This window comes from Poecilia reticulata, chromosome 21 (genome assembly GCF_904066995.2).
Source record: "Poecilia reticulata chromosome 21, P_reticulata-male-v2, whole genome shotgun sequence".
NCBI classification, from domain to species: Eukaryota; Metazoa; Chordata; class Actinopteri; order Cyprinodontiformes; family Poeciliidae; genus Poecilia; species Poecilia reticulata.
The window spans coordinates 13,397,296-13,425,261 of record NC_088850.1 but is presented as its reverse complement, the minus strand read 5'-3'; the positions used below and the strand labels follow the sequence as shown (position 1 = coordinate 13,425,261).

At 39.8% G+C, this 27,966-nt stretch overlaps 1 protein-coding gene and 2 long non-coding RNA genes across 3 annotated transcripts in view; 2 read left to right on the top strand and 1 right to left on the bottom strand.

Moving 5' to 3' along the window:
• LOC145549853 (uncharacterized) overlaps positions 1 to 3,052 on the top strand; it is a 114,259-nt gene extending 111,207 nt beyond the window's left edge. Inside the window, exon 2 of the long non-coding RNA XR_014085705.1 lies at positions 493 to 3,052. This is a non-coding gene — a long non-coding RNA (uncharacterized LOC145549853). The remainder of the gene's footprint in view (positions 1 to 492) is intronic.
• Positions 1 to 27,966, bottom strand: part of xkr6b (XK, Kell blood group complex subunit-related family, member 6b) — a 163,790-nt gene that overhangs the window by 131,613 nt on the left and 4,211 nt on the right. The gene's annotated exons all lie outside the window — the stretch shown is intronic.
• On the top strand, positions 14,125 to 14,827 carry LOC103457633 (uncharacterized). The gene is made up of 2 exons (XR_532458.3): positions 14,125 to 14,386; positions 14,704 to 14,827. It is a non-coding gene; the product is annotated as an uncharacterized LOC103457633 (long non-coding RNA).

The following is a 27,966-nucleotide window of genomic DNA, read 5'->3' as shown; positions in this document are numbered from 1 at the left end:
TCGTCACTGACAGGCCTGCTGAGAAAAATTTGTTTTGACAGATAAGAAATATCAGCGGGGCAGACGGAGCAGACAGCTAAATCACAGCAAATACCCCAAATATATTAATTATGGCGTTCCTTGTAAAAGTACTGAAATCAAGTGACAAACTGCAAAAAAATAAAATAAAATCTGGAAGATGTGATATAGATATGTCAGTAGAATCAATGTTTTGTAAAAACCATATTTCACTGCAAATTTTGGGCTAACTTTCTATACGGAGACCTCCATCTCGGTCAGACTGGACGATGGAGCGCATTTGCGACCATCAATTTTCAAATGTTGACACAGATTCTCAACTGGATTTAGATTAGCGCAAATCCAACACATGTAAATATGTCAAAAATATGTATATGCATCTTTTTATTTGGTGTATGTAAATATCTGGTTTAAGTTGTACATATAACTATGTTTACTCTGTCATTGTCCACCCTAATCTCGAGTCTTTTCCAGCCTTTCTTCCAGTAACACTCCACATTAAACTCGTCCATCTTCTCACCAACCCTGACCAGCTTTTCTGGCCTTGCTGACAAAAAGCATCCCTACATCTTGATGCTGCCACCCCTATGTTTCGTTGTGAGGATGGTACACAATGTTAACCTTGATCAAACACTGTATTTTGAAGGTAAGAGAAAAGAGTTCTTCATTTTTCACATAGTCTCCCATGTGTTTACTCTCTCCTACCTATGGCAAAGTGTCTCCGGGATTTGAGGGAGTTTCTTTGAGAAGTACCTTTCTTTTTGCCTCCCTTCAACAAAGACCAGATTTGTGGAGGGCAAGACTAATACTTGACCTGTTAATAGAATCTCCTGCCTCAGCTCTGGGTCCCTGCCACATCTCCAGAGTGACAAAAGACTAATAATCTCCTTATCCGGCCTGTAAGTTCAAGTAGACAGCCATGTTTCATTTCTGCCATGTCCTTTACATTTTCTGATGGACCAAACAGTGCTTCATGACGTGGTCAATGCTTCAGAATATTGTTTTACACCTAATGAAGAAGGCCTGGGGTGTAAAACTGAATCCATATGTTGGCCAGTTTAACACTTTCACTCACAAAAACAATGTTGTCCCATACACTTTCTGATATGATTTATAACACAAAACCTCTTGCTCAGTAGAACCTAAATTCACATCATCGGATTTTACAGCTCCTGAAAATTAATACACAGGATTGTAAAACACACACACAATAGCAGACATAAAACACACGGCATCAAGAACTCCAGTGTCCTGCTTTGTATCGCTGGATACAGAGGTTGGGGCCGAGATCAATAAAGGTATCCTGCACAGTTTCCCTCTTTCTTCCATGCATCTACTGAAAGAGGACCAGATGCTGACAGGGCAGAGCCTCCCTGACAACACTGCTACTGTCAGACTTCCCTGCTTGATGATGCTTTCACTGAGTAGCGGAACTGATTGGCAAGTGTCTTTGTGCTCCGCCGCGTTGTTTGTATGAGCATCGTCTTGTGATGGCTGTGTTGTGTTGTGTGAGATATATGAAAACCAAGGCAAAAATGGTGACGAACGCATTCATGATTGGCAAACACAATAAAAGAAAGAGGTGCTTTAACGATTTCGGGTCAAAGTGCCCTCAGTGATTCAAAGAGAAACGAAGGCATAGGCAAAGGCTACATGTTAGCACACCCTTTGGGAAAGCATAAATCAGGGCCCTTTAATTAGCTTCAGATTGCTAAATTCTGTGGAAGCAGCAATGATATGCTTGGTACACTTGGTAAACAGAAGCTCCTTTACCATGAGAAGTGAATTTTGCAAGTCAGTGACTCGATGCAAATTTGCTGGGTTTCCTTTGATAGTAAACTTCTTAAACCAATTTCAATAATGAACCAAACTCGACTGCATGGTTTAGCAACCATGCAATTCCAATCCAATAACTAGGATTGGAATTTATGAGTAACTGGGTTGAATTGACCTGAGGTGAGGTGCCTTCACACGACAAGTGTTGTGTGCTGACGCTATATAAATAAACTGAACTGAATTATCACAATATGCAGATGCTTTGGCTACAACAGGTGTGAGCTAATTATCTAATCAAGCTCAAATATAACTTTAATATATTTGGTGACACTTATTTAATGAAGCTTTTTTTTTTTTCTTTTTAAAGAGCTGATAAAGCCGTCAGCTTAATAAGAAGCTGCAACCAAGTTTTTTTGACACCAACATACGCTGACGGCTTCTCGTCAGCTTTTTCAATAAAACTTTGCCGTTGAGATGGAAATGTAGCTGAATAGAGTACTCATTATCTGTGGTTTTAATTTTTACTCATTTATTGCAAGTCATACTGTTATCACAACAGTGACCAATATTATTTCACATTGCACATCTCCCTAACATTGTGCATCCCCAGTCCATGCTAGAGTTTACTCAACTGTCTTTTAAACAAAAGCTGCAGCAAAACAGCAGAGGAGCCAGGCTGAAATAATCTAATCCAATCTAATCTAGCTCAGCTGTAGAAGCCATGAGGCGGTGTTCTGTGTGCTTTGGATAAAAATGCACCCAAACAAGCAATCAACACTACACAGATGCTACAGTAATGAGCAAACAAGCTGGAAAAGAAAACATGTCGTCACAATGGAAATCTATTCAATGGGTGTAAAATGTCTTCACAACTCTGTTAAAATGCTATTTTTGTGATGTAAACATGTGGTTATGATCTTTTCTTTAAAAAAAAAGGGAACAATTTATTTTGTACTATGCAATGATTCACAGAAGCAAAACAAACAGACCTGTTAGAGGGGAAAAACATGAAAAGCGAAACTGATATCAGCATTCAGTCCGCATTCAGTATCTGGACGTAGGTCAGAGGTCATCAGAGTCATTCACCTCAGTGGTCATAATGTTCTGCCTAATCTGTGTATATGAAAAATAAAACTAATAAACATTTCAGAAGGAACATTTTAATGTTATATTTACATGTTCAGTTCCCACAACAATTCAGATCAAGAACAGCTATTTTAAGACAAACTTAGAGCAAACTTGGGAAAAGAAAAAAAGATGCAACTGAAACCAAGAAAGCGCTGAAAGGAGCTGAAGAGCCCTGGGAGATGCTAAGTGAAGGTAACTGGATCCCAACATGTTGCAGTCTGGGAAGTCTCCTGATGAAAAGGAGGGGCAGCAGAGGAGGGACGGGAAGGGAGGCAGGAGAAAAGATTGCTGTGTAATGTATGGGCTCCATGCCAAAGGATCCATTTCATTCACAAAACCCCAAGCATGGCCAGCCTTAGGCTGGACGATCTGCTGCTATAGCCTGAGGGGCAAAGGAAAGGAAAGTTCTCACTCCGACTACTCCTTGCTTGCTTTCATCTTACTTCCTCCAGCCTTGTTCTTTTCCTCCTGCGTCCGTTCTTTTTTATAGACTTTCTTTTTCTTTTCTTTTTGCGGAATTATCTCATTATTCAGTCTCTTTGAAGCAAACCAGCCAGACCAATTCATGACGCTCAGGGAATCCCTGGCTGATTTTTTTCAAGTGTTTTCCAAGTTTGAAATGAGTCATCTGGCACTAGCTGCGCTCCATTTCAGATCTTTCAAATGAGTGATAAATTTATCTAAACACTGACTTTTAGCCAAATAATTAAAGGTTAATCACAGCGATGCGAAACTGATGTGTTCGGCTGAACAAAATCACTGCAGCTTGTGTGCCAATACTGCATTCTTCTTAGGTTACAGTGGACTCTTTAAAATGAAAAGCTGTGGTTTTGTTTTTACTATCAAAAGCATCTCATCTATCAAAAACCTGCTCTGTAATCACACTGGAGAAATTTGAGTCGGCCGTCGGCTTTTTCTCGTCATCATTTTTGGGGAAAAAAAGAAAAAAAAAAAGACCTGATCAGGCATCACTGATAAAAACCACCACAATCTTTGTAGAGATAAATTATAACAATGGTTTACTGGGCAGTAAATATAGGAACATAATATTTAATTTTGGGTAACATACTTGTAACTAAAGACATGTTTTCTTAGCTATAAATCTAATCATTAGAAATATTGTGATTAAAATTTTTGTTGTTGTTTTGTTTTTATGATCAAGATCAGCAATGATTAAATGGAGTGCACTGATTGAGATTTGTCCACATTATGGCTGAAAAAAGGGGCACAGGAAATAAATTGACTAAGATTTATTTCTTAGTCAATTATTGGTGGTGGAGATGCACCAAGAAATCAGTTTGACTTGGTCTCAAAGAAGTATCTCTCTATCAGTTGACCTGAAAAAACAAACAAACAAAAACAACAAGAAGACAGTTTAAAATGTCACCCTTGTTTTCACCATGTGTTTGATTTGAAATATAAGTAAAATCCACTTTAACTGCAGAGCTGCGTAACACTGACTGCTCTCTCTGACATGGAGATTATGTCACCTCTGCAACTCATATAAATATTTGATCACGAAAAGGTTTCTAAGGCTCCTGCATACAAGAAATGTATACATAATTTAACAGTCAGAGTGTTTTCCTCTCAAACATAGATTCTGGACATAAGCTTTGGAGGTACTGTAAATTATTTTGAAATTATTTTGAAGAAAAAATTGAATGTTTATATATATAAATATATATGATCACATTTCATTTTCAGTTTTCAATTTGCTGATTTGTGTTATCATAAAAATGTTACTGTTAGTATGGCTATGCTTTAAATGTATCTAAAAGGAAAGAAAAATAATGATTTTGGTGTTATTTATCGTAGGAAGGAATCCATACTGGGTGTTAAACTTACTGATTGGAAATGGGCCACAATATTCTTGGCCGGTGCCTCTCTATTAAAAACATCGATTTTGCATTTCACCAGCAAAAAGTAGATGAGAAATTGTCACTACCTTGCTTGGATACACATGGCTCTTTAATCAAACACTAACATCACATTCCACTCATTTGTTAGCTTAAGGCTCAAATACATATATTAAAAAACCAATCTAGACACAAGAATCACTACCAGAATTAAGGTGACCCATTCACAATAGCTGTCATTCTGCTGTCATAAGCAAACTATAACTATGACTGGACAGCCCCCTATTTGTCAGATCAGAACTTTTTGATTTCACATCAACTGGAACAGGAATGTGTCTGATACTACTGATGTGATGCTTTCTTTTACCTCTCATTTTGCTACTGAAGGTATCTCGCAACCTGTCAGACGGCGTCTTTCACCCTGTGAGAGGATCATGCCACTGAGGATGTCATTCCTTGCATGTTATTTCTTCAGAACCACTTTCTGCCACCTACCTAAACTCTTATCTACCCTCTTCACCTACCCACTGACTCCTTTATATACTGACCCAAAATGGGTTGGTTTTAGAATTATTCATAAAGTTAAATTTGTATGTGTTGAAGTCATTAGGGATGTTCTTTACAAAAATGTAGTGTCCAGGTTTCCCCCACATACTTTTCTAAGAGCACAGTGTAGTCTTGTTGTAGAGATGTACCACCTTAATTACCTTTTTATCAATTGTCAAATATCGTTGTCGTTGAGAGGTTAGCACAACCTGGAATCATGCAAGAAGCCACAGATCCCAAACATAGTTAATCTACAGGACAAGTGTTGAAGAAGAGAATAATGAATGTGTTGCAATGGTCTAGTCAAAGTTCTTTAGCCTGACTGGTTTTCTTGGATCAACCTAGGCCTGTGAAATATCAGAAAATTATCTGAAATTGAATGTGCTTAAGTGCACATACAATGAACGGTCAAAATACACATCGCACTGAATTTTGTTCCGTCACTTACGAAGGAATTCAAACGTCGACATCAAACGGGAATTGAAATGCGTCGCTACGAGACTCGTAAAATGAAAAGCGGATTGAGGTTTTTATTCATAAAGACTGGTTGGAGCACGAATTCAGATGATGGGGGCTGAGGAGAAGATGAGGAGGATGAGAGGAAGAGAAAGTAGGACAGAGATGTGTGGGCTTGGCTCTGGAAGGACGATGGCTCTAATCAGGTCTGAGCAGCTGTTATTACTCTAGCACTCTCAGAGAGGGACGGCAAAACCCCACTCACGCTGAAACATCAAGGGAGAAAGTCTAAATCAAACAGTCACAAGCAGCACATAGCTAAAATTAGGAAGAGAAAACAGGATTCTCTCCGTTTTTTGCTATATCCACACAGTAGTATCCTTAAAATATTAACCATTATTGATTTTTGGGAAAAAATCCATGAGCGGCTGAAAGCTTCAGTCATTCAGACATCGTCAGAAAGACGTGTGAGTTAGAAACCCCTCGTAGGCCTGTTTGATTTCTTTTTGTCTTTTTTCCAACACCACGTGTAGACATTTATCTCTTTAAAAATCCATAAAAACCTATGTTTTTTTTTGTCCCTCCTCCCCAGTTAACTAAGACATGTGGCTTTAAAACATTTCCCTAACTGCATCCTGCTGGAGTAACAAGCAGCTACCAGAAATCGCTTAACTGGAACCGGCGCCATTAACTTCCCAAGGACGGCCAGCTTTAGGATAAGCTTGGAGTAACAATTGTTCCCAGGATCCCGGTGGGAGGCAGAGAAGAGGAAGTTGGGCTGAAACCCATTTCGTGTTACCCCGTCACAACTAGGCCAACGTCTACCCTTTGGCTCTTAATGTGAAGCCGCAAAAAAGACTTTTACAAAAATTTCTTTTAATGAAACGGATCGAGCTGTTCAAGAAGCCGATGTCTCAGCTGTTGCTGGTTCCTTTAAGCATATCGGGTTTTTCTTAACGGAGCATTTTAACTGATATTAGCAACATCAGAACACATCAAAGCACAATTTACGTTGTTAAAGCCGCTTCATTTAGTCTCTAAAACTTAGCATGTGAAAGGAAAGCACATGCACTCAGATTTTGACTAGACGTGGTGGTTCCTACTTTCAGATATGGATAATGAAACTGAAACCAGAATAATTAAAAAAATAAAAAAACACCAACTGTAACCCTTTACCCGAGTGTTGAATCTGGGGCTATACTTTGCAAAATGTGAAATGCTCATATTCTTTCTTGAAAGATGTATAAATGACAGATAGCTTGTTTGTGGCACCCAGAAAATATTGTGCACATATTAAAAAACCACCACTGTGTTAAACCATATTGCCGGGTGGCCTATCGATATAGAAAAATGAGGAAACCTCCCAACACTAACACATTTAACTTGTTCAATCAGTGACTACTGGTTTAATAATCTGGTATTTTCATCATTTAGCAACAACAAATAAGGTTGAAGAAAAAGTAAGACAGTTCCTAAATGCGGTTTTCTTTTAATCTTTTAACATTTAATTCATCATACAAGAATTGCATTTTTTTGCCATCTTGGCACTTTCCCTCTCTCCGGAGGCCGACAGTTTTAAAATCATGATGCCGATTGGCTCGCGAGGCGAACTGACAAAGGCTGCAGATCGCAGAGAAGTTCACACAACAAGCTATTTATTGAGAACATGACACCGTGTTGCAACTATCGTCAAAAGAATACTCCTGTTTTTTTTTTTATTGCAAAGCTTTTCACATCAATCTCTTTAGAGCACACATTTTTTTTCAATCAAGTCGCCGAAGCTCGATTCCTTGCAGCACACCCCGCAGCATCAACACCCAGAAAGCCTTCGCACTGAAATATTAAACGGCAAATGGGAAGCGACAGTCTCTCGAAAACTCAGCACTTTGTCGGGGAAAACAAGCTGTCAATATCTGTGCACAGGAAACTTAAAGGAGACAGAGCGACAGACATACTCGGGGGGCCGGGATGGAGCAACGGCAGGGAGCTACAGAGAAAGAGGAAGCCTCGACATCTCTGTCTCTCTTGCTGTGCCTCCCATAGGTTTCTCTGTTTAAACCTGGTTGTTGATATTTATCTGAAGTTGAAAGCCGAACCAACAGAGTTACAATGGGTTGTGTTTAGGGGGCTGCGCAGGGTAAAAATGTAGTTAATGTCATTATGGAAGTATATTTTTTTAGTGCGAGCATGAAGCACGTCAGTGCTGTAGCCTGACTACCCTGAGTGGTAAAACTCTGAACTTTCCTCTTTCCCCCCCTTGTGTTTGTAAGTAAAATGAGGGAATTTCATCATAAATTTGAGGCTGTTGCGCTCAACCGGGAACAGCGCATCCAACCGGGGGGGATAAGCAGACTACGGATATAAAAGCTTGGCCATAAATCATGTTTAAAGATATTCACATTTACCTGCTTCTATGTCTTGAAAAAATTAGGAAGCACATCCTGAAGGCATTTACAGCTTTGATGTCCTCTTGGACCCAAATCAGATTTATCAGTGTGTCTAAGGCAACATGTGCAGACATGGTTGTAAGCAGACTCCCCTTTTTGACATTTTTGTGTACACACTGAAGTCTGCAATCCTGTTTGCAGCAAATGATGCACTACAAAACCATAGTTGAGACAGATAAAAATGTTTTTCAGCACACTCCATGGGGTGAAAGAGTTCAAATTGCTGCACAGGTTTCATTATAGAATACAGACTTAAGTTAAGCCAGTATCCTAAATCCCCGATTCGCAATTCACACAATAAAAAGCCTAGTTATTCTGTTATTTATTTGGTGTTTTTGCCCATGCACAATGAATACCATCAGTCTCTTTTTTTTTTTACAGTTGTGAAAAATGTTGTACATCAAGATTATCTCCATAGATTTTAGGACCAGACAAGTGCAGATTTCTTTCTTTAAACTTGTTCAATTACATTTGAAGTAAAACAGATGGGGTTGTAAAAGATTCATTGCTAATTATAGCAAATGCTTGATGACTGTTGTTGTCTTCAGTAGTACACAAAGAGTTCAATTACATCTTTTTTTTTTACAAACGGCCCATCTGGTTTGAAATGATCTTCTGGTGTGTGTGTCAACAGCAACAGATATCTTGTCAACGCTTACGCTACAGTTTTCCACAAATTCATGTCTTGCTCCTGTTGAACTTGTTAGCCAAAAGAATAAATTCTTGACTTAGTAAGACACGGTTAAAGAGGCTAAGACTAGATTCTTACCATGACTGGGTGGCTTGAGAGCTTAAATCAGAAACAAATGCTTGAATAAAAGTTCAAATCTTCACCCCGTCTGGACGCTTTCTGTTTTTCAGGAGTCTTCGTGCGGCCTCACAGTCTTTTATGTTTCTGTTTTTGATAGAAAAGCAAAATTGTACAATGGTCCTTGAAGTCCCTTTGTTATAGATTGCTTATTTGACAGGATTTTTCCCCAGGCCCCCCCCAAAGAAATCCCATAACATGTGGGGGTGGGTAATTAGCCAATGTTCACATGCACATTTGTTTCTGCTCTTGCACAGGTCACTCACTCGATTCACATCAGACCAGATCAAACGGCTCCATCTCTCAGGTCTGTGACACACTTTCATCAAAGGCAGCACGCAAGAGACGCGGAGTGAAATCTTTTCAGAAGGATTCAATATGTTCGAGCTACATTCCCAAAGCAAATTCACACACACACACACACACACACACACGCACTCAGATACAAGTTTTTTTTTTTTTTTTTTTTGAAGAGACGAATAGCACAGACTGTATCCAGTAAACAAGTCAAAAACAGATCTGCAAAAATTCAACAGAGCGGCAAGCTCAGGCAAAGTATAAACACAGCTCAAAATATGAGAATGCGACAGAATATTCAGCAAAAATGTGTCAGCGGCTTGCTCTCGCTCAGCCGGCTCCTACTCTGCTGCATTCTACGACGTTTCTGTCTGCGTCAGAATATAAGGAGAGATTGCTTCAAACGGTCTCGTCCCATGTAACATCATGTCACAGTTCTGCCTTTTTTCTTTTCTTTGTTACCGTGGAAGCATCCTGGACAGAGCATGCTCAGTGAGACACAGTCAATAAGTCATTAGCGGTGGGTTCAATAGCAGTTGCTCTCCCTGTGAGGCCAAGCAGTGACCCAGAGACATGTGCAAGGATTACTGGTTCGCCTCTCTGCACAGTTTCTAGAAAGATTTGTTGAATAGTGTCCACCTTCCACCTGTAGGAAGGTTTTCACTGACGACTGGACTTAAAAGCAAAATGTCTGCAGCGCTCTGCTGTGAACCGCAACTTCGGGTCACACGGTTGCAAAGAATCAGCTATTAGACATGCAGCTCCAATGTCTTGGAAAATGTTTACACGTCTGTTTGCCTTCTTACACACTTCAATGTGGGTTTTTATTCAATCAGCCAAAACAAAGAACATAGATGTGAAGTGAAAAAAAAAAAAAATCCAAATAAAAGTGTTGAAAGTAATTAACATCTGTGTTAATTATGCCTGAGTTCATATATTGGCCAACCACCTTTGCTGCAATTACAGCTTCAAGCCACGCGTTTTTAAGACACCCCGAGTGTCTTAAAAACCTAGAGAGCGTTTTCTCGGCTAATTCTCTTCACAAAGCTGAAGCTCACTCATGTCAGAAGGAGAATGTCTCCTTTCTTTTTGCCACAGATTCTCCATTGGCTTTAGAGTTGGAACCACTGACTGCATGCTTAAGGTTGTTCTGCCAGAACGGCGAACGTCACGCTCAGTGTCGAGTCTTTTGCAGCCCTGACCTAACCTAACCCTGTCTTCTACGATTTCTTATTATAGCTCCATCCAACTATTTCATCGACTCTGACCACCTTCCCTGTCACCACAATTAAATTACCATGGGGATGGTATGTTTAGGAGCTTCTCTAATGTTAGCAATATTCCAAAATAAGCATTTTCAGTGGGACTCATCTGATCGGAGCCCCTTGAATGTCTAATTTAAGCCTACGAGGACCTTGGATAAATATGTTTTTACTGCAGTCGAGACCAGAATAGCTTTAATATGATTAAATCATAGCGCGTGTGCGTGTGTGCACTCTGTTGATAGATGTGATAACAAGATGTAAAAAGGAAACACACCCAGGGAGCTCAGTGGACATTGATGAGGAGTGGAGACGATCAAACCTTGAATGCACAGTGCAGGGAGGCTTCAGAAAGTCTCTTCATGGTTGCTGTGGCTGTGACCCACTCTAAGCATGTCTGCGCTCTCACCTTCAGCTATAATAACTTGTTTTCCACTCGCAGTCACTCGCCACGTTTATGCTTATGATTTCTGCCTTGTGCGCTCCTTTTCTCTCTCGCTGCTCTTTTTGCTACAGCTTGTGGAGGCTCTACGTTAAACACAAACAATAATGCATTTTCTGTTCTTGTATTGTATTTTTTGGACAACAGATTATAAGTGTATTCATTTAGTAGTTTATAGGAAAAACAGCTGATTGGCAGCTAATTAGTGCTTCCACCTCAAGAAACCTGTAAAGGCGAATCTTGGCGAAGTAAAAATTTATTAGAGTGAACAATGCAAATGAAGCTTATTTTATCTTCAACGAGACAAGTTGGCGTCTGCCCACTTTACTTGGCAGCCGTGTATGATATTGTGCTTACAGCCAACATTTTTGTTGGTTGCTCAACTCAACTGTAGGGAGGCCAAGGAACTGATTGTTGATTAGTTTTTTTCTTCCTCCTTATTTACATCATTTTCTACAAAGGGATTCATTAATTTACAATGAAGAAACTCATTAGGCAACTCTAAAGCTGCGTGTTGCTTTCAATTGAAAAAGTTTTTCCCTGACAGTGCTCTGATCAAATGTTCACGCCTGCTGACGTTTTCCACATTTTGTCGAGTTGCTGCTGTTGTTTAGATTCCAAGTGAAAGGCACAAGGTCGATGCTTGGTGCTTTGTACTATCATTTCCTTATGAAATATTCTTGTCTCTCAATTGAAAATGAAATCAAGATCTATACGACACAAAACAAAAATTTATTTACTTGTTCTTAAGGGTTTTCTGACACTGGTGGCCTTTATTTGCAGCAGACAGGAAATGGGTAGACAGAGAGAGAATGGGGGAAGAAGTGTTGCAAAGGTCCCAGAGTGAAAAAAATCAAACCCCTGACAGCTACACCGAGGAGTAATAATGTCCATATACGGGGCGGCAACTCTGTCTCTACACCACGCACCGTCCCGCTTCGCTCCCATTTATTTTTTGACAAAAATCGTGAATCTTTTTCTCTATAATCACTCTGTGCTGTCTTTAAATGTGTTTCTGTCTAAACACATTTAAAGACAGAAACAGCTTGCCTATTTGTTCCAGAGCTCTTTTTAAGTCCTTTTAACCCAAGACCATTAGGTCCCTAGACAAATTCTTCTCTGCCAAGCTCTGTGTGAGGGAGTGAAAGCCTGTTAGAGAAACTCAAATTTCCAGGGAGGAGCAGAGAGATAGTACATTGACAGCACAGCCTCAGGCATTAAGCTCAGCTCTTTTACCTAATTCTCAGAGGAGCAGCCTCTAAACAGAATGATACCTGACAGCCAAGAAAGAGAAGGGAGGTCTTGTAATCACTGCTAAGGCCAAAGTCTCAAATGCAAAAACTTTGACGCAGCGTCGTAGAGCTTGTTATTACTGTCCATCAATATCACAAGGAGCCCATGTTCTGCTTCTCAAAGAAAATACACAACGCAATTCATTTTGCATGACGGCACTCATGAAGGAAACGATGAAACAAATTACAACGCCTTGTAAAAGTATTCATACATTTTCTAAACTGTATCACATTACAACCACAAACTCCTGCACTGCATGTGTTATTGGGATTTTACACCACAGACCCACACAAAGTACACCGTATTTGTGAAGTTGAACAAAAAGTTGCATTCTTTTCTAAATATTTCCTTAAAAATTTTTGGAAGAGCATGGCATAAATCTGAAGACAGTTAATATTGCGTAATCTCTGAGTCAATACCTGGTAGAAACACCTTTTTGCGGCAATACAACTCAAAGTCTTTTGAGGTATGCCTCTACTTGCTATGGCAGAAACTGAAAATTCAATCTTTATTTGCAAAATATTTCAAACTCAGTGCAAACTGTATGGACAGTGTGTTGAGGTTTTTCTTTTTTTAAGGTTAAAAATCCTCTCAGGCCTTCACAGATTAGATACTTAGTGATAATTAGTGGTTTTCACACAGGCAGACTTTGTTTATCACTGTGAGTTCAGAACATAATTAGCTTGACTGTCTTTTCTGTATGGTTTCTGAGTATTGATTTCTGAATACAGGCTTTTCACAATTTTCTTCATCAAAAATTCTAAGAACCCTGTATCATTTTTTTGATTCTTTTTGTTGGCGCGTCACATAAAAGCCTTGTGTTACATTCTGACAAACTGCAACAAAACTCAACAGTTTTGCAAGGTGCCGCAGATAAAACCCCACCAGAACTACTTCGCTCTATAATCTGTAGACGATATCCATCTTCAGTGAAAACAGACTCTCTGTGAGAGGCTCGTGGTTCTCATCAAACCGCACGATAAGCAGATTAAGATAAAACATCTCGTGCGAAAACTCCTGAGTCAAATATCTGCCCACTCCGGTTCTTCAGTAAGTTTCGTGGACACCCTGCTGGAATGACACCATCTGCAGCGAGGACTCAAAACACACCCACACTTGGGGACTCAGCAGGAGTCTTTGGACTTACAAGAGATACTATGGTAACCAGAAATTGATTGCACAGCAAGTTTTTAAGAGACCTGCATGAGCTCAAATGGATTACGTGAATTTGCGTGCAAGAAAAGCACCCGATCGGAAAAACCAGATGTTACATTGCACTCCGCAATCTTAGGGGCGCCCCTCCATCTCTCACCACCTGCCCGCCTATTTCCATCCTCATTCAGCACACAAGCCCGAGACGGAGCATCCAGCTGCACGCTCAACAGCTGAAACTCTTTCCACATCTTGAGCAAAGCTTCCGAGTGGTGGTGAGAAAAATGTAGACAGTGACAACAGCCAAGAAACAGGGAAAGGTACAAGTCGTTGAGTCAACAGCGCAACGCAGAACCCAACACATTCTCACTCAGCGCGTCGCCGCGTCACTCTGCCGCTCGTCCGGAAGCTGAAATCTTAACGCAGATCGTTGTAATCAACACAAAGCCGCTGGAATCCGAAGCCCCGCTGAGAGAGGAAGCAATTAGCGACGATTCTTAGAACCCTAAACACTGCGACAAACAGAAGCGCGCGCGCACACAATCAAACAAGCATGTGCTGATTGTCGCCTGACACTTAATGATGACTTGCTGTTAAACCGAAGCAGTGGGGTCAACAGCTGTGGGAATTTGGGGCGGGGGGAAGTGGGCGGGGGTGATTCATGCGAGTGTGCGCGGTAAACATCTGTGTACGCCTTCATTCACAGGTACAAGGAACAGATCTCTGTGACTTTGTGGTGGGAAAAGCCCTCACATCCTTCTCTCAACGGAGCAGTCCCTTGAAGTGCTTGTTGCCATGGCGATTAAATGTCAATCAAGACATCGCAGAGCTGTCTCGACTGGATTTTACACCCACATGTGCCGGCGCCGGGTCTTGCCCTTGCTTTTTTCTCTTTCCCCCAAACAGTAAGTGCGAGCATGAACATATGTAGGTGGAGTGCACCAATTACGTTCTAAGAAAGCTTTTATTTTAGTCTGCAATTTGCAAATTATGTATTCATCTCATTGTACATCAGCGACTTTTTTGTTTCTAATTTCACACTCGGATGCATAATTACATAATTAGTCTTTTCTATTTCTGCTTATCTTTCATGGTTTAAATCCAATACTCACAGCTTAAGGCCCTAATATGTGTGCGCTTATATCTACAGTAGGTATATTCAATATTTTCCATTTGCCACTTGCGCCGGCTTTCAATTGCTTTGTTTCTTCGCCTCTGACAGTGTTACTATAAGTCTCACTGGAGCGCAAGTGACCTCGAAATCGACTGCTAATGCAACTGTCATCGCCTGCTGCCCGCCAAAGCCCACCAGGGTAGGTCTGGGGAGAGCAGCGGCGGCAGCAGCAGCAGCAGCAAAAGAAGGAGCGGGAGAGGAAGAAAGAGACAGAGGAGGAGTGTGGGAGCCGTGACAACATCATGGTAAAAGAGCCTTGTAGCAGAGGGAGCGGTACAAACATAAGAGTGGAAGAGCAAACAGACGAGTGGCAGACAGGCGTCATGAGGGGCGGGAGCAGCAGACGACTCATGACGAAGACGTGTCACCGAGGTCACCCTGTGACAAGGCTGCACATTGTAGCATTGCAGTCAGCAGGTCAGACAGGTCGATGCCTGAACTAGACGATGTTTTCTACCTCACTGGATGCAACCTGATGCATGTGATTGCTTCTGCCACAGACGTGTTTGCACGGAAAGCAGTTTACATACACAGCAAGCACGTGAAAAAAAAAAAAAAAACGCGACTTGTTCTAAAAAAAAATAAAAAATAAGTGGTGAGGAGCAATGCACAAACAGATAGAAACCATCTGATTAAATAAAAATGAGTAAACCTAACAAGTTTTCTTTTCTACATTTTCTCATTAGCGTCCTTCAGGGGTGCATGAAAGCAACTGTCCTGCTGCTTTTGGGAACATCTCGCCCCCCCAACACAGTTGACTCAAATAATTGAGTTACCTCTTCAGAATGCCATCAAGTTTGCCATAACGAGACAGTCATTTGATTCAGGTGTGTTGGAGAGGGGATGCATTCTAAAGCTGCAGGACAGTTGAAAATCCAGTGCTTTTTTTTGTTTGTTTGTTTGTTTGTTTGTTTGTTTAGTTTTTTTTGCATGTGACATTAATCACCTGCATTCTCCATATGTCTGGACTACAGATTAAGGTTGAGAGAACCATTTGGTTCAGGAAAAGAAATTCCCAAAGACTTGTGAAAGAAGTCTTTCATTGCTGTAGCTTTTTCAAATAAAAGCAGAGTCCTGCTGAAGTCCAGAGTCAATGGATCGATAGGTCAGTTACGTGCTCTGTTTTGGAACTAGGCCACAGTTTGCATAAGGACATTAACTAATTAACAATTCTTAGACAAATCTTTGTTTTGCCTTTCTGACCATGAGCTACATAGCAAAAAGGGAAGATAGGGAAAAAAGTAACTTCTCACCTTTAGCACCAAAATTACCATCTTTTAAACATGATTAATATGTTACACCTCATTAAATTTGACTAATTTGAAAATAATTCATCTTAAATCACTACAAAACAGCTTAAGTGCAACCAATGACCAATTCAGAAATGAACAAATGCAATGATAAATAAAGTGCAGGATTTTCAAAACCCTCAGCTGAATTTTTCTACGACTACGGCTCTGTCTCTTCTCTCTCTCCTCGTTTCAATCACCCATACGTTCCCTTCCCCAGCACTCGCCTCCGACGCATCTTAATCACTCCTCTGACGTTTTGAGACGCCTTGAGCAAATTAATATCTTAGCTCAATTAATTTCGCAGAGTCTCTGGCACGGACAGGTGTAAATGAATCCTGACACGTCGCATCAACATCAACAGTCCGAAACCAGGCGGGAAAGAACCGCACAAGCCCACACAGACACTCGCACAGTCATTGGAGGTGTAAAAAAAATGACTGTGCAGCATTTACATCTTTTGGCTTGGAGTAGTAATGTAGTAGGTAGAGGAGGCAACTGTGGAGAGGTTTTAGAGCGACTATTGAAATTGTTGGCTTTAAAACTATCCACCTGTGCATACACTGATCTGGAACTCAATTTGTTATAATTAAAAATGACGTGCATTTGTGGCTTTTGGGCATTAATCTGTGTCATTTATTGATATCAAGTTGTCAGTGATTCAGTGATCTTCGAAAGGTGGGGAATTCAATGACCTGACAACTTTTGACAGATATCAGATATTTTAACGTGAGAATTGAACTCTTTGAGGTTTGAACATTATATCAAAACTGAGTTCTCAATGAGATAAGTGTGAGCATTTAGGGATATCTCAATCCAACTTTAAGCAATGAATCGGGATCCCAATCGAGGTGTTTTTGAAGGATCAACTCAGCTCCTGAAATCTGTCGTTTATGTGCTGCCTTTGGTTTTGTTGTCGCTGCAACCTTAGTCAGACGGACGTAAGGTCATGCAAAACGTTGGAAGTTTTTGAACGCCATCTCCTATTTTCTTGAGCATGGCTTGCAAAATGTCACTGGATATTAGTCCTGCAAAACCTTCTTTGGGGAAAATTGGTAGCACGGACAAAAAAAAAAAAGAAAAAGAAAACTTGACAACCGTCTGTAATGGCAATAATTGTAAAGAAGTCTGTTAGCTGTTTCAGGGTTTCAAATTTGCATTTACATATCAGTAAAATGTTCAACCCTTAGGATGTCTTATAAGTTTGTTATCTCCTTGCACTTTACAGATGATGGTACCCATAAAAAGAATTAAAAATAAAAAAACATTACAAAAATAGATGATAAGAGTGAGAAAACGTGGATTCGTAATATCAACAACAATGTTGCAACTGCATGATTCCCTATAAACCCTCTCCTCCTCCCACTGTATCTCTGGAATTCATATTGTGTTTTGTTCTTCTATATTTACAAATGAAAGGTGTAGTTTAGTGAGCAGACGAGAAAGTTTTGCCATTTCAAAAGAGACAAAACTTAGTTTAGTTTAAGGTTTAAAATCCAAAACTGGAAAAAAAAAAAAAAAAACATAATTATATTTTCTTTGAAGATCCAAATGTTGAAAACCTCTGGAATCCGTTCTGGGTGGATAATTCTTTTGACATTCTCTTTTTTTCTTCTTTTTTTTCTCCTAGGGATCTTTCTCCTCAGTGCAGACAAATGGAATTTCCAGGCTTCAATTTTTTATTTTATTTTTTCCCCGCTGCCTTGCACTCAAAATAACGTTAAGCTTATTAGGAAAGACTTTACGGTTAAGCATCCTTCTGATCTTTGTGGCTTCTGCGCAAAACTCCAGAGAGCTTTAATTCATGCCAGGAAACGTATGGGCTCACACACAGACAGCAGGAATCCTGTTGCTTTTCACAATGAAACTGACAACAGTAAAGTGTAAGAGCAATGAGCTCGACTCCCACCACACAGCAAGGGTAAAACAAAAGTGTAGATTAGCCATATGGGTAATCAGTCTTGTGAATTTTTCAAAATTTATGGCAAGAGCATGCACTTCCAGTCGGATTAAATTATTACTGGGTCGAGCACCAGGCACAATAACGGACATAAAATCTGATTAAATGTTGACTTCGTGAGAGTTTATAGCTATAAGTACACGGCTAAATAAAAAGCATACTGAACCGAACGCTAAAGCCAAGTGAGAGAGAGAGAGAGATCAATAAAGGACTTGACACAGACTCAGCTCACAGTCCAGCAGAGAAGCTTTTTAATTAGCTCCTTTAAATGGACACACAAGCAGACACCATATGCAAAACTAAAACAGGACAGGCAGCATGCAGTGCTGAGGACATGAGGTGCACGCAGGACTAAAACGTGAGCCAAAACCATTTCAGTTTGTATCCATCAATTAACCTCAAACATGAACACAAATACAACCTGACTCAAATCGATAAAATCCACACCTGGCAAAGCAGTCATTTAAAAACAATGTTCTGTCTGTTGAGACAAACATCTTGCTTGTTCTTTTGATTGTTTGATATATTCTGTCTCTGGGCCACAAACGCTGTTGTTTGTTCTTGCTGCTCAGGGCTCCATATTGCATATGTGGTTCCTAACCCAAACCACAGAATAAAATGGAAAGCTATGCACATTTACTGACTTAAAATGTATAAAAAGGATTAATTTTTGTTTTTATTGCTTTTATTCAGCTGTGAGCAAAGTTGCATTTTAAGAAATGATGGATTTTTACTGACATCAGACAACTCAAACTTTGCCATGTAGTTCTTTAAGACTTCCCGTTTTCTTGCTTCAGAAATTTGACATGGTGCAGAGATGCGTTTCTTGTTTTGGTCTTCTAAATGGCAAAGAATGGAGCGCTCACCCATCAAGCAAGACAAAATGTCTGTTGAGGAAAAACAAAGCCACAAAGTTTTTTGTCACATGTTGTTTTTCTTTCCTATGAAACGCATTAAACAATTCGAACAATTGGATGAGGGCTCAAGTTTATTTTTCCATCACACACAATGAGCAAGATGACAACCGAGGTAGAACACGATTCTCCAAAACCTCACTGTGCAAATTTCTCAGAATGAAATTGTTCTACTGCAACTAAAGCTGAGCCCATTTGAAATGTTGCTAACATTTTAAATGTTATGTCATGCATAAGACTGACATGACACTGTCATAAACATAAAGGAGTCTTCATGAACGTGTATGACTGTTATCATGAAGTGTCATGAAGCTCATAAATAATGACATTTTTAATGAAAAGTTGCATTGAAAGTGTCAACTTTGCATTATTCGCATTATTCGCACTTTGCATTATTATGATCAAACGTTTTTTGCACATTTTTTCCCCCCCAACAATAGACGTGGATGTATAATAAAGAGAGGAAGTTTTGTTATATTTTTGTTTGTTCCAATCAAACATTTATTCTGTATAAAAATACCAGGTTCACACTTGCAGCTTTGAAGCTGCTACGCCCTTTGAAGGAGCTGCAAACATGGTGGAAGGAGGGTCAGATTGGGAACTCTAGTGGACCAGTGTTATTTTTCTGAAGAATGAGTATAAAATTAGCAAAAACTTGAAGATGGATTTTATTAAACCTATTAAACATATTAAAAAGCATACATAAACAGTTGAGGGATAGGACTACATTTTAAAGTTTGAATTGTGTTTCTGGCTCAGGAACGCAAAGTTTTTAGCTGAATTTTTCAGAAATTATGGTGATTTTCCATTCATGTCAATGGGGCTCAAGATGATCGCAAAAGCAGAATATTTCGTAAACCGTAGAAGATGTCGGTACCAGAAGACATAGCCGTAATGTCCCAGAAAATGGTAAAAAGTCGAATGGTTGAAACAGAACAACGTATGCAGAAGTAGTTAAATCATAAAAAATAAAAAATGCTCGGAAAAAAAAGTGGATGAACTCAGGAGTGTGAATCAGTCTGTAGTTCATGCAGCAGCATCAAAACTATTTGCGTGCTCACATGAGTACTTTATTTCTGAAACATGGAAAAGATTCCAGGTTACACTGTAATCCTCCAAACTCCCACATATTTGTTGTACTTATACTCGGGGAGACACAGCTGCGTCTCTTTACTTTTTTGTTCATATTCAATGTTCAAACTGAACAGGATCCCTAAACAGCCTCGGTGGAGCAAAATAGGGGAGACACAGAATGTCAGGTTTATCTGAAATTTTACTGAAAGATTAATACAAGAATCTTTACTCAAAAGCTGTATTGACTTAATCTCAGTAGCCTGCAGCCATACAATGTCTAATGTATCCAATATTGCTGGTTGCAGTGTATTGAGAACTTTTAACATTTTATGATACATTTTTCCCACAATAAACTGTGTAAATAATATTTTAATCATGCATTTAATTTAGCCCCCTTTTTCCCTTATATATAGATTTTTACACACAAAAAACCACCACTCCTTTAACCAGGTTTTGAAGAGCTTTGTTGCATCAGCATATTGTCAAAACATGCAAAACAGTTTCTGTAAAAAAAAAAACCCATATACTTAACAAGGTTCTAATACACAAATAATCCAACTAACTATCATAAAACCTCCATTTTATGAGCAGGGACATTCTCAGCAGACTATCAGGTGTTTTACACCAAACCGTACGACATGAGCCACATGCATCTCAACAGTCATTGTAGCATAAGGCAAGAGAACATTCACACCTCCTATGCATGCAGCTCACGTGTTCGCATACTGATTTCTACACATGCAATGTATGAGTAATAAGCAGGAGGCCTGAGATATTTTTAAATATAGGGGTACTGAGGCATCAGTGGGTTCTTCCAATGAGGAAAAAAAAAAGAAAAGCATTCAGTCTCCTGTTTTTTATTCTGACACACCTCAAAAATGAGGCGTGAAAAAATAAGAAAAAAAAAACGTAACTGGTTGGAGCTTTAGCGTATGAAAGGGGAACCTTAAAGAATCTATTCATGCTTCAAGTGATGGTGCTGGGTAACTTTAACTGATCAATGTTGGATTCCTAATCTGATCCTCCAATTTCCTGTGTGTGTGTGTATGTGTGTTGAACCAAATCAACACACACACAGTGGTCACATGACCGAGAACAAGACATCTAACACTAACCCTTTGGAAGAAAATAAGGACACGGGAAGGACAGTGATGGACTGCTGAGCAGGAGGCCTGAAAGTGTGCTGTTCTAAATATGAACCCAACGTTATGTGGGCCAGATCAGAACGTTCTTACAGGAAACGTCATAGACGGACACGACGAATGGACTTACTGCACCAGGAAGGATTCAGGCTTACTGAAAAAAATGTTTAGAGGAGGAGTTTGAGAGTCCACTACTGAATCTATTCAAAAGTGTTTGGAAAGATGAACTGCCACCATTGAGGTGGCAGGTAGTAGGTTTTGGTTTAGCATAGGAACAACTGCTGAGATAGTAATCGTTGTTTTTTTTTTGTATGTTTTTAACATGATTTTTGCATTCCCATATTTGCACAAAGGCTCAGTGCTTTTATGATCCGCAAAATAGGTTGCATTACGTCTTCCCAGTTTCTGAGTGAATGTATCCCTCTTCGCAGCTACACTTACCGTGTAAATACGAGGAGATGCCTGGAAAGCCCCGCAAACGGTTGGGCTGGGAGTAAGAGCACTAACACGGCTCTTCAATTATTTATGAGCAGAGATTGTCTGTTTATCAAACTGACGCCCAGAGCATCGTCCATGATTAGTGTCAAACAACGGTGGTCCGCGCTGAACGCTGCTGATGCAGCTTTCAGGAAACTGCGAGATGAGAAAGGCACAGGCAGCTTCAAAGAGAGCTGAGGAAGCGTGTGTGAGTGTGTGTGTGTGTGTGTGCGTGCGTGCGTGCGTGCGTGCGTGTGTGTGTGTGTGTGTGTGAGAAAAAGTCTAAAGCTCTTTATATTTAAAGCGGAGTTTCTTTGCATTAAGCGAAATATAATATTTTGTACATGTACGCAGGCTGAACTTTATCATAATTGAGACGTTTTAGGAAGAGTTCATTTAAAGAATGTGATTTTTATTGAAGGAATATTTTTTGCAATTGTATATTTTAAGACAGGCCGGGGTTAAACCTGTTGGGGATCGCAGTATAAGACAGTCCCTCACTCAAAAGAGAAATAAGCACAATCCAAGCGAAAGCTCATATGGCTGTCCACTTAAAGCTACAGTGTTTTTCTGAGAAGCTGCTGTGAATAATACAAATACTGCTAAAAGCTATGGAAAGAAGGGAGCAAAAATAAGGAATAAATGACACTTCATATCACACTGAACACATATGGTGGGGGCAGCATCATGCTACGTAGATGTGTTTTTTCACCAGGCACTGTGATGTTTGATCATCATAGATGATAAAATGAACGACATACAAAAAAGAAAGTAAATAATCACTGAGCAAAAATAGAAGAAAACCTGTTAAAAACTGAAATAAGAAAGCCTACATCAGTGCCCAAAAGCGAGTCAAGCCTTTCTCCACAAGGTGGTTCTATAAACTGACTCATTTATGCAGATGTGCATCACAATGCTTGGATATTAATCGTCCAACTAAATTGAAAAGCATGTACCCTCCTTTTGCAACCTCACAATTATTAACAGCTCTGTGTTGGTCTCTTACTTAAAATATATTTTTTTAAATAAGTTCAAGATGTATGAACACTTTTGAAAGGCCCTTTAATTGCTTTGTTGTGTTTCTACTAATGAGCTGTGGTTTAACATGGGGAACAATTGATAACTTCCCGCATTAAATTAAGATTGCAGTTATATGTAGAAAAAGTCATATGCTTTTCTTGCCCTTGTACCACTGGGCAATTTGAGAAAAAAACACTTGGAACCCTACTGTTAGCTTCCTCTGCCATATATTCCTCTTAATGCCTATTTGTCTCACGTAACATAAGCAGTACTGCATATGATATATGTTTTGCTTCATGCAGAACCTTCTTTTTACTGCAGATATACTCATATTTAAAGAATGCATTGTGGAGGTTTTGTTTCCCGCTGCGATCTGCGTTACGTCAAACGTTACAATTAAACATGAAACTCTCCGTTCTTCTCTTGCTGAACTCACACTGGCTCACTTCACTGCATTCTCTCCTTTTGCAAAAGCCCAAACGAGTGCCAACGAACAGCTTCGAGTGTTAATGAACGGGATGCGGAACGAGAGGAGAGCCGTGGAGCCGCAGGTTAAAACGTAAGCTGAAATGGAGCAGGTCTCCTGCAGAAACGAGACGTTTTGTCAGAGCATTAGCGAGCGGAGAAACGAGCGCAGCGCGTGAGAGCTCTGTCTGAAAGCGGGGCTCTGCAGGGAGTAGAGAGGATGTGTGGCATAGCAGGATGAGGGAGGAAGGAGAAGTTCAGTTGTAATGGGGCAGGAGCCAGATGCTCCACTTTCCTTGACAGAAATGGAGGTCAAGTGCAGCTTTACTTGGAGACACACACACAGACATAAAGGGAAAGATGGAGGGCAGGGAGGTAGCATGATGACTTTAAGTAGCAGTAAGGGACACAGTTTTGGAACTCACAGCACAGAGAGGCCCATTCTTCTAACTACAGCCAGTAAGCAGAGAACAAAGAAGACACAGAGGAACGCACAGTGTGGTGCCTCCGCCCAAGATGGATGGAGGCTTTAGAGGAGCCTAAGAACATTAATAGGTGTAAGCGACAGGGAGGGATAAAAATAAAAACATATGTTAACTTTGCAGGGAAGACAGATGGTGATGCGGCGACTTGAGCTGATGAGCACCGCTAATGGATAGAGGGAGAATACACAGAGAGAGAGAGAGAACATGATCATCCCAAATAGTTCATCTGGGAATGTAAGCCCCAACCTTTTCTCTGGGAAAAAAAAAAGGAGAAATATATTTATATTACAAAAGCAATATTAGGCTGAGAGGACTCCAGATGAAGTATAGGTTTGGTGTGTGTGTGTGTGTGTGTGTGCGTGTGCGTGTGCGTGTGTGTGAGTGTGTGTGTGTGTGTGTGTGAGTGTGTGTGTGTGTGTGTGTGTGTGTGTGCGTGTGCGTGTGTGTGAGTGTGTGTGTAGGTGTGTGTGTGTGTGTGTGTGTGTGTGTGTGTGTGTGTGTGTGCGTGTGTGTGTGTGTGTATTTCAGCTCACAATAGATGTCCTCTGGGCCTGGGAAATAATGATATAAAGTACAGTTAAACAGAGACATGCACATCACACAACAAAAGCTGCTTCAGGGGTTCTGGGAGAATTTAAAGGATTTGTGTTTTCAGAGCAGATTGAAGTAACTGAGAGCTGTTGGAAGGATTGAAAACTGAAGCGATAATTTGTTGCAGCTGCCAAACAAAACAAGGTAGAGCAAACAAACAAAAGACCTTAATGTCAATAAATCGTTAGTAGGTTACAATGACAGTTTCTAATAACTTTTTCTGCAATTTGCTCCATCCATACATCATACCCTCCTACCCCATCCAAAAAAAAAAAGAGTAATAGTTGATTGTCACCAATCAACTATTACTCCCAATTTTGGTTTCAAAGACTATTGTGCATTTCAGTCAAATGCAGCTGCTTTTGTCAATGCAAACTGTTAGACATGCAAATAAACAGTGAATTTCTGCTCCACGCACGATATTTTAAAAGGTTGCTTGACCCCTGCTGAATTCGGCCATGAGGTGCGTGCCTCATGATCAAGACTGTACTTGATTTCTGTAACTTAAAACTTGGAAATTCCAACTTTAAGTTAGAATTGTAGTCTTTTCTTTCTCATCATCTTGTGCAGGACTCACAATATGTCAGACATAACATTGCATAATATAAGATCCCTTTACAGTCTTCGCATAAAATGTTGCTTCTTGAACTAACATTTGAACTAAGATAGTTAGTTACTAACATAGTTTCCTTCTCTTTCCACAAAAGAGAAGGACAAAGTCTTAACTTTTTAACTAACATTACTTAAACATAAAATCCTTTTTGTTTTGTGAATATCAGAAGATCGATTTTTGCAAAAGGAGAATACAAAACGACTGTTGGGGAGTTCGTGGCCCATAATATTTCTCTGATCCATCAGAAAATGCAGAATTCAGCTAAGATGTGTGTCTCCGTGTATCTGCAGAAATACTAACCATGAAACTGTATGCAAAGAAGAATGTAATACAAAAGAGATGCTCTCTTATTCCCCACCCCCTGGAGTACAATATTCATACATACCACTGAGATGCAGACATAATTTTGAAACCCATCTGGCAAAAGTGCTTCGAATTCCTAGGTGTGTCTTTGCATGTTTTCCTGGTCAGGGCAGGAAGGCAGCAGGAGCAGTGTGGCTTTAAGGTTTGCAGGGTAAATCTGTTTTACTTACGAAGCAGGCTAAATCAGGCGTCATCACAGGCCTTTGTCATTCTTATTCATTCACCCTACGCTGACCGTACAAGCTCTCTGCAGTGACAGAAGGCGTAGCTGCCCGAGAAATGAGAATGAAATGAGCTGAACACATTAAAGAGTCATTTATGCAGGATTTCACCCTGATGCACAGGCGTTACTAAAAGACACATACGTTGACTTTTGAGATGCAAAGCTTGAAATTCATGCAGAACAGTGAAAGCTGAACCGAACCGTTTTTTTCCACAATGCTGGGAAATTCAAGAGGAAGAAGCCAGCCTGAACCCAAACCGAGATGACATAAAAACCAAAACAGTAATTGAATTCCCCCTTTCAGATCTGTCTCTCTCTTCCTCTCTCTCTTTCTCTCTGCTTCTTGAGTAACCGAAGCCCGTATTTATTTGCCATTTATGGCTTTCCGTCTCTTTACCCCCAGCTGCAATACGCTCCTAGGAAAGCTGTCTTTTCTTACATTTCGACGTGCTCCTCTGTCACATAATTGGGGGTTTTCTTGGGGAGCCCGCTTTAAAGGTTTGCTCTCTGTTATCATCGCTAATGAGAAAACGAGTAGACGTACGCCGGTGGGCTCCGGAGCAACAACAGAGTCTGTAAATAAGACTCGACAGGGCTGAATGAAAAACTTCATAAAGATAAGGGTTTTTTCTTTCGTTTTTTTTTTTTTTTTTGTGCTTGCATTCTGTGCTCATCTTTTTTTGTTGCTTTAAGATTAAAAAGCATATTTGTATTTGCAGTGAGATTATATGCTACCAAATGGCAAACTGCAAAATTTGCAAACATCAGTGCACACAGAATTTTCTTTTTTTTTTCTCCGTAAGGCTCTGCAGAGCAATTGCAAAACAAACAGATGGTTTTAAAGAGATTACGCAGGTAATTTGTTCTGTTGACCACCAGGATAAGCAAATCAAGACATCTACGGGTCATCTACTGTCTCCCAAAAATACCCAAGTGATGAGAGCGCGATGTTCATATCATATCATTTTCTGGTTTTAGCTCTCGCTGCATGTGGATTATCACCACTTCACCACCCATTTCTTTCCTCACTTTTACCCTCACAGCCATTTCCTTTGAAAAGTCATAAAGCTGCCATTGTACTATCTCACTAATCTTGCAAAACTGCTTCAGTACAGCTTTCTTGGCAAACACGAACCAGCCAGCCGGCCGGCCAAGAGAGGCTTCTGTTGACTCCTTTGCGCTCTTGAATTAATATTTGCACGACAAGCAAACCGAAGCAGATGTCAACCGTGAGGCGATTCTTCTCGAGTTTATCTGTGGTGAGCTGCTCTTATGTGGGATTAAATGGTAATCCAACTAACCAGATTTGCAGCGCCGCGGTAGTCTGCACTACTGAAGGGGGAATCCTTTAATCTCTGACTGGAGAATTCCTGAAAACCAAAAATGTATGCATGGATGATTGGGTGGGATGTACACCTACTGCCAGCACAATTAAGAATATTAAAAAAAATGTTTTTTAATGAAATAATATTTTAAAACAATCCTATTGTAGCCACATAATCTCCAGTGTTCAATCGGGATACAATTTAGTGAAGACAAAACTAAGTGCAAGGTTGAAACATGTAGAAAGAAGGATTGTTGACCTTTTTCCCAATCTGTCAAGATTATCCAGAGTTCTGGTGAAACATTTCTTTGTTTTCTAAATTTTTCAGAGTGAGATTTTGCTCACGTAATAAAATTATACATTGTGTCGAGGCTTTTTAGATGACTTTCCTAAGAATCCTAATAAATGCGGAGGAGCTGTTTATATGTGCTTTTGTTCTCAGATATAAATGTAATTTTGCTTGGATTTATTTTTTATTTTTGCCATAAAAAAGAAAAAATAATCATTTATATGCTTTCGCCAAAGCAATAATGCAGACTTTTACTCTAGTTGTTAAGGCACAGCGCGACATAATAAAATGAACTCACATCTTTCAAAATAGCCCATATTGAAACCAAGTAACCTGATTATTTCTGATGAACACAGTAAATCAAATCCTACACACTCATTTCAGCAGCAGTAAACAGACAAATTGAAAAGAAATGAGTCATGGCATCATTTTTAGACAAGCGTTGGACTTGCCTGGGGGCCAGCAAATCCCAATGCACACTTTTGTGTATGAAAAATGACAGTTGTGAATAAAACCTACATTACCTATTAATGTATTCCTACCCCTTGAACTTCTTAATATATTATTACAATAGGACCACTAAGTAAATATTTGAATTGGATTTTATGTGATAAGCCAATACAAAGTAGCATAATGTTGTGAAGTGTGAAAAGGGAATGTTTCACCAATAAAAAAAATCTGAATTGTGGTGTCCATATGTATACAGCAAGAACCTTTTTTGCCAATTGTTCCTTGCATTCTCGGTTAGCGAGTTACACGTTTTGCAATTTTGCACCGTTTTCTGTGGGCGTGTCACATGAAAACTAAACTAAATACGCTGAGACTATTTCTAGGAAGGGTTTTTCAAAAGTCAGTAACGACGAGAAGAGTCCTACAGAAAAATTTAGAAACAATACTCACTGTTTTTATTAAGCTTCAATAAGACAAAATCAGTTTAACATTACGTTTCTGAACACCTGACCTTTTATTTCTTAAACTAGAGATCCAAAAACAATGCACATAGCTGTGTTTGGCAGGGAATTCCCTATAACACAGAAATTCCAAATTTTTCAAAGAGGGGTAAGGAGAGATGGATGCATTCC